General features: G+C 24.9%; 1 long non-coding RNA gene across 1 annotated transcript; it reads left to right on the top strand.

Annotated features, from left to right (window-relative positions):
- The first annotated feature begins 3,711 nt into the window (after positions 1-3,711).
- Positions 3,712-7,361, top strand: LOC105451617. The gene is made up of 2 exons (XR_974599.1): positions 3,712-4,158; positions 7,232-7,361. It is a non-coding gene; the product is annotated as an uncharacterized LOC105451617 (long non-coding RNA).
- Positions 7,362-7,771: the final 410 nt, after the last annotated feature.

Genomic DNA, 7,771 nt, shown 5'->3' with positions numbered 1-7,771 from the left:
GTGTGTGTGTGTGTGTGTGTGTGTGATATGTATATATTTTTTTCTGTTAATTATTATACGTAAATAACTGTTTTGTAATAATAATTTTTTCAACAATTATTTATTTTACATTACTTTACAATTAGTGTTTTGATTACACGGATACTAGCTATTTTTATGCAAATCACGATATTTATAATTAAAAACAATAACGCATGCTGACTTTAAACCATATTTAAATTACTTACTTTTTTTTCAAGCAATTTTCAAACATTTACACTATTATTTGTAATACAAATTGTCAATTTTTTTTTAATTCTTTACATTAATTAATATAATATGTAATGCACTTTAAATCAGTACGTATAATGTGGGCAGATTTGGCATTACTTTATATTACTTTCTCTTAACAAGAAATGTAAAATACAAGAATTTTTTTATATTCTTATTTCAAACTTATATTTTATATTTTCTGACTCGTAACCATTTAACTAATCATTACAAAATCATTTGAATTATAAACTATCATCGTATAATGCAAGACGAATGCAAGAGTTCGAGGTCATGGCCTTAGAACTCACTAGAAGCTTTCGCTTCCGCTTCGTATGAATTTCAGTCATTATATTAGTAACAGGACAAATATCAATACAGATTTTATTATTATATCTATAGATAAAAATTGCCGAAAAAATTTAAAAATTCAATTTATATAAAGAATAACATATAAAATGTTGAAAAGAAATGTTTGGAAAAATTAAAATATATATACAAAATTTTTCAAAAAATTCAGGAAAATGTTTCTACTTGCAAAATTTTAAATTAACGTATAATATAGCTATTGCTGTTTTATTATTTATATTTTTTATAGATAGGATTCTACAAATAAAATATTCATTCTATATGTAATTATCACACTTACACTACTTTCACTTCAGATGTTGTAGCTGCAATTATTTACGAGTAATAGTACACGGTTCTCGCATTCCGGCAAGAATTAATTATAACTGTGAACTTAATGAGAAATGTCAGCACTAATGGAATATGAAATATTGCGTGTCAGCGACAATACGTTAAATTTTTAAACACGACAAACGTCGCAATCATCGTTTAATGCTTGATTTGATAAATGTAATTTTGTAAATTTTATATTCCTAATGTTGATTTTACAATCTTTAAATTAATAAAAATAATTATTAAAATAATAACAATATGATAAAATTGACAAATAAGAATAATAATTAAAAGTGATCGGAAACAGATATTAAGAAATATATATATAGTTTTTACGTGGATCGCCGAAATTTGCAATCAATATAACACAAAAAGCTATAATATTGAAATTCACTGGAATATTATTCTATATGTATTTACAGTATTGGTTTTTTTTTAAATACTTATGTTTAATTAAAGTCGTCATTATTGAAATTTTTCTATAATGTTTTGCATAACAAAAATGTCTGACGTCAATGTAATAAACTAGGTTTGACACAATTGTGTGTTAAATCAGTTTATTAGCATCAAAATACTAGCAAACACGAACAACAGAAATTGCAATGCTAACGGGAGAATTCTCATTTATGATATTTTCTGATTAAAATATATTTTCTATAATTAGCACATTAAGGATGCTGCTGCTTGTTTTACGCGGTCAGTGACAGCACATTGTATGTTAAAAACGACCTGTTAATCCATTATGAACTCGAATATAATTAAATAAAATAAGAAATGGCTCGTTTGTCATCAGATTAAATAATTTCTTATAAAATTTCTTTGTTCTGTTTACATAATCAAAGATCAACCAGGTTCTTTAGGTTCGGTAAAAAAATAAATTTTTAATTTATTTTTATCGAATCCGCAACTGTCATTCAATTTATGCACATTTTAATTACTTCTTAATATAATAGTTAGTTAATATTTGAAACGCTGAGGTATTTCGAAATTGGTAAAAAATAGTTGCATAAAAAGTTTTTGGATAAAATTCTTGATTGATTTCTACGAAAACACTTGTTAATAATTTGTAGAATTTGCAACTGTTCCATAATCAATAAACGGATATGATAGACAAAAAAGAACTACTAAATAATGAGCAGTATGTAAAATTAAGTTTTTTCATTTGTTTTTTTGTTGTTATTATTAGGATTACAAAAAATAACGAGGTTATTGTTATAACTACAAAATAATAAGTTGTATGTAAATTAACTTTTCTCATTTGTTTTTTCATTGTTGTTATTAGAACTACAAAAAATAATGAGGTTATTGTTATAATTACAAAATAATGAGTTATGTGTAAATTAATTTTTTTCATTGTTATGTAAAATCAATTTTTGAAGCTTTTTCGTTAGCAATTTATATGATTATTATGTATCTGATTAATGTACTTTTTACTTACGCTATCAATCGAATAATAAGACAAGCAATAGTAATAGTTGAACTAGACTGCGTAAGTGAATACACATACACAAATTTAAGAGCGCCTTCTACGATCGAATTAATGTCAGATCTGCATCGCAATTATAAATTGAAGAATAGTGAGATCATAATTAATGGATATTAGATGAATATTAATAGATAAATAAATATTAACACATATTTTAAGTGAAGGTAAATAAACAATTTTCCTGTTACAAACTATTTAGAAATAGCAATGTCGTAGTTTGTAAATCTTTTCTGAATGTCGGTCGCGATTGTTGCAATGCTTCATATTCGCATTCTTAACAATATGTCGCGCGTCTGAACATTGCAATTACGTTGCAATTAGCTGCAATTATCCGCGAGTAAGATGAAACTGAAGAATTGTGTTGCCAACGAATTAGCGGCTCAAAAAATTTTGAAAATTAACTATCTCAACTACAAGATTGTCAGCTAAAAAAGATAGATATTTATTTAGATTTAAAAAAACAATTATTTTCTTTATAGATACATACAATATGTAAGAAGTAATATTGTTGCAATGTTAAATTAAATTAAATATTTGCTAAAATTTCTTTCTTGTTATATTAACAAGAAACAATGAATCAATATTTTTATAAATCGACGAAACATAATACTTATTTCAACATTATACATTATAATTTTAAAATATAATAATATTTTAATAATTATATATTACAATTAATTATTATCAAACAAATATAATAAAATTTATATTCTATTATAAATAAAACAGGAATTTAAAATATTAATTGTATATTATAATTTTAAATAATTTTAAATAATTTTATGTAAATAAAAATAATAATTATTATTTATTTATATACTGACAAGTAAAAATAATATTAATTAAAAATATCTTATAATAACTGTATACTCTATTTTTGTATAAAATTATTACTGAAAATATGCAGTGTTTATTTCTTATTTATTAAATAATTTTTGTAATTGAAACACGTTTAATGAATGACGCATATCAAATATCGATGGCATATTACTGCATGCTTCAGAAAAACACTATCATCAATGAACTGGCTAAATTGGCCGAAGGTGAAACATCGATAATTCGACAAATGGTGAAAGGTCGGAATTTAAATAAATTTTTAAACTTGGATTCTACACATAATATAATCATCTATAAATATTCAATGTTTCTTCTTCATAATTGTAATGATGGGCCAAGTTGCCTAAGAGGTCACGTTACCTAAAAAGGGTATACATCACTGTGCGGTGTATACCCCTTGGAAGATGACGTGTATGTTACACAAGCTTGCCATAATTATAATACAATGAAATGTTAACATTGTGACAGAGTGGAAAGGGAAAACGCGTTGCCGCAGTCGATTTGCAAGCTTCATAGTGACTAGTCGCGCGTTGAAGGAAATTGTTGAAAAGCGTAGTCAGTAAAAGTATCCCCTAAGTGATCAAATAAAAACGCTAAGGTTCAAGTTAATTAATTCGTCGGAGTCGAGAATAATCAGAAACAAGTGCTTAAAAAAAAGCTGAAACTGAAAAAACACGCTTTTTCGTCGAAACTACTAACACATTAATAAGGAAGAAGAAGAACAAATTAATTATCAACGTTCTCCCTTCTGGTTCATCTGAATCGTGATAAGCTGTAATCGCATGCCGTCTTCCTTTGGACAATTGTATAAAAATAGCATCAAAGTTTATTCAATATCGTCACCATGGCTGGAATGATACAAAAACTTATAGCATGGTATAAATATATTAACTACGATTTGGCGGGTAAATGTTTTGTCTTATTGGCTCATTATATACTTACAGTTATTACATTATATACTTACTTAGATTTTTAATTTACGGATATTTATCATATTTTTTGGATTAATTTGTATAAAGAATATTATAAAATATTACAAAAAAAAACAAATAGTTCGTGATATCTTAAAATTATGAAAATATTTTAAAAAGAAGAAATCTTTAGCAACATAAAACGCTTGGAAAATTGAGATATTAATTTATTGAAGCTTATTTTAATTTTGTTTGTGTTAAATTATAAATTATGTACGTATGTAAAGATTACCTAATGAATTTGTATGCATGATTTACAAAAATATGCAGGCTTATAAGCGTCTCGACAATGTTAGTGCCGTACTGCACAGGTCATCATCTGATTTTTTTTACTTTATAGATACTTGGCGTCGCGCCGTTAATGGTTAATGGTTAATTGTAATGGCACTAATGCTGCTATTATAAATATTTATGCATAAACAAATATATTTTTATTTACTTTAAATTTCTTAAACAGTGTCCAATATTCTAAGTCGATTATTAAAGTCGATTATTGAAGTCGTTTTATAAAGAAAATCATTTTAATTCATATGAATTTAAAATCTCGAAGGCTACATACTTTAGAAATGTTAAACTTTAAAAATTATTTCTATTAATAGCTTTTAAATAAAAAAAGATTTTAAAAAATTAATTATTTTAGAAATACGATGCTAGAAAATTTTAAAAATAATTCAACTCTTTCTTCAAAATGGCTGATATTTTATGTCTTTATTAATATCTTAATGTTAATACGGCTAAGGTATTTTAAATTTTAATTAATGTCTTAACAATTTTTTGAAATATTAACATTGGCTGGTATTTTATGTCTTATAATTAATATCATAGCTCTGTGGTGACATTTTAAGACATAAGATAGTCTTAAATATAAAAATAGATTATTGAACACCAACGATTGAATTTGGTATATGTATATTAATATTGTATATCTTTAAGTTAATTTAATCATATGTTATTGCACCTCAGTTAGTAATATATTATCTAAATCCCGTTTCCATTGATTTTTAATAAAACGGTGACTATAGATAAATAATGAATAATAATGAATAATACCTTGTTTTATTGGAGAAAAAACACGTCTTTTCGTTTAAAAGCTATTAAAAAATATAAATTTTATAAAATTTGATTTTATAAAATTTGTAACACCTTGTATCTTTGTAATGAAACTTTTCAGATAATATAAGATATAAAAACTTTTTTTACAAAAAATTATCTTAAAAATCATTAAATTAATTATTAAATCAATTCAACTCCTAAAATATTAAACGATATTTAGAAAATATTGTATGTATGAGCGCATTTAGTAATACATAATTTATAATATGACTATTAACATATATCTCCATATTATTAAGTTACATTTTTATAGCATCGATTTTTTAATTTTTTAATTTTTGCAATATTCTACTCACATATACGTGTAGCATAATAATATAGCAACAAGTAGATTAACTGCCAAATTATTATCAAATTCTTTGTTTTTTATCGTAAAAACAATATATATTTTCATTAATTATAAATTGATCAGAATTTACGAAAAAAGAAATATCACAAATCACATAAAAATAACAAAGTAATTTTCGTCGTTATATCTTTTCGTTTTTATAACGTATATATTTTAAGATATTTCTTAAATTTTGGCAATAAAAGTATTATATAAATATTTGTTATCAATATCTCTGTCTCTCTCTCTCTCTCTCTCTCTCTCTCTCTCTCTCTCTTCTACTACTCTTGTCAGAGCATGGTGACCTCTCTTTGTATTTCTGCGATGTGCGCTATTTACACTTTTACGCAGATGTCGGGACCTACAATTTAAACACCGGTTCCGAATAGCGGCAATTTTTTAAGAAGTTCTCTTGGCAAAGATATATATATTCTCGATGATTTACCGTTGCCTTCCGAGAGAATTGATTAAAATTAATTTCAGAGTTATATTATTCTGGGTGGATTTAATCCCAAATCTTGAACAGATAAAGCTGCCGCGCTGCTCCTCGCGCCACGGTCGCCACATTATCAATATAGACTTCATTAATTTTTATATACAATTAAAAAATGCATGATATAATCGTATAATCATATAAGACACAGTATCTACATCAAATTAATGTAACATATTTAAAATAGTTACATAACACGAAATTAATTGTCTTGAGATCTAACAAGTCATTTCTTATATCTTTTGGCCGTTAAACATGAATTTGGGCGTCTCTATTACGTTAAGGATTTTAAAAAATCTGCTATGAAAGTTACTAAAATTCGCAATTGTATCATTTTTTGAAAATTAATAACTCTGGACTGGGGTGTACTACTTCCGCAAAATTTGAAACAAAAAATATATTATGCTGTAACATAAAAAAAAATAAATAAAAAACAAATTTCCACAAAATATAATGGTTTTATATTTTTTATATTTTTGGGATCACTAAACACAAATTTAAATTATTTTAAATTTATTTTAAAAATTCAAAATTTACTAAGGCTATTAAGTTTGAAAAAAATTTAAGTTTGCAAATTTTTAAAATTTTGTCTTCTAGAGTTAATGTGTTCCTGAGCGAGTTTATAGATTAGATAAGGTCAGTTTCAATGCAATTCAACCTTAAAACTACCCTTATTTGGTTTATTTTTTATTCTCTATAACTATAGTAGTTTAGATCTGTCGTTTCAAACTTTGCGGAAGTTTCTGGCATATAATCAGTTCAGAGTTGTTATTATAATTATCAAAAATGTCAAAATTACGATTTTGGCAACTTTTATAGCAGATTTTTCAAATCCCGATATGATAGAAACATTTCACGCCTAGATTCGTATTTAGCAGAAATCAAAAATTTATAAGAAATGATTTGTAAAATCGTAAGGCAAAACAAAAGTTTATTTTTGTTGCTTATTTGTAAACAGTTTTATTTATTATATATATTTAAGGTACATTTTATAATAGATAATAAGAAAAATTGTTTTAACGTTTTTAATAATTCACACATTTATTAATTTTATTTATTTCTTTTATTTCAAGATCCACGTACCAAAGATTATTTACTAATGAGCACGCCATGGCCTGGCCTAATTTTAATTGGATTTTATATATATTTTATATATAATCTTGGACCAAGACTTATGGAAAAAAGACAGCCTTTTAAATTATACAGGATAATGCAAATATATAATGTGACACAAATTATATTAAATGCATTGTTATTTTACAAAGTAAGTCACATTACATTTTTAATTAATTATTTAATATCTAATTTATCTAAAAACATAAAAACAAGAAAATATCTTTATTATAAATTTTTCTGTTATCTACACAATTGACATAAGTTGTTAAAAATTATTTTTATTACATATCTTTAATCACGTAATTTAATTTAAAGACATAAAAAAATGATGTTTTGAAAAAACAAGCTTCTGAAAATATCGTAGAGTTTGTGAACTTTCTGGTGCATTTAAATAATTAATTAGACAATGCGCATACAATCAGCAATATAATCATCCGATGTACTTAAATACGTAAGCTTTCTCTCTCTCTCTCTCTCTCTCTCTCTCTCTCTCTCTC

Source organism: Wasmannia auropunctata, unplaced genomic scaffold, assembly GCF_000956235.1.
Source record: "Wasmannia auropunctata unplaced genomic scaffold, wasmannia.A_1.0 LD336049.1, whole genome shotgun sequence".
Lineage (NCBI taxonomy): Eukaryota > Metazoa > Arthropoda > Insecta > Hymenoptera > Formicidae > Wasmannia > Wasmannia auropunctata.
Note: the sequence above shows the minus strand (reverse complement) of the source record. Positions and strands in the feature narration are given on the sequence as shown.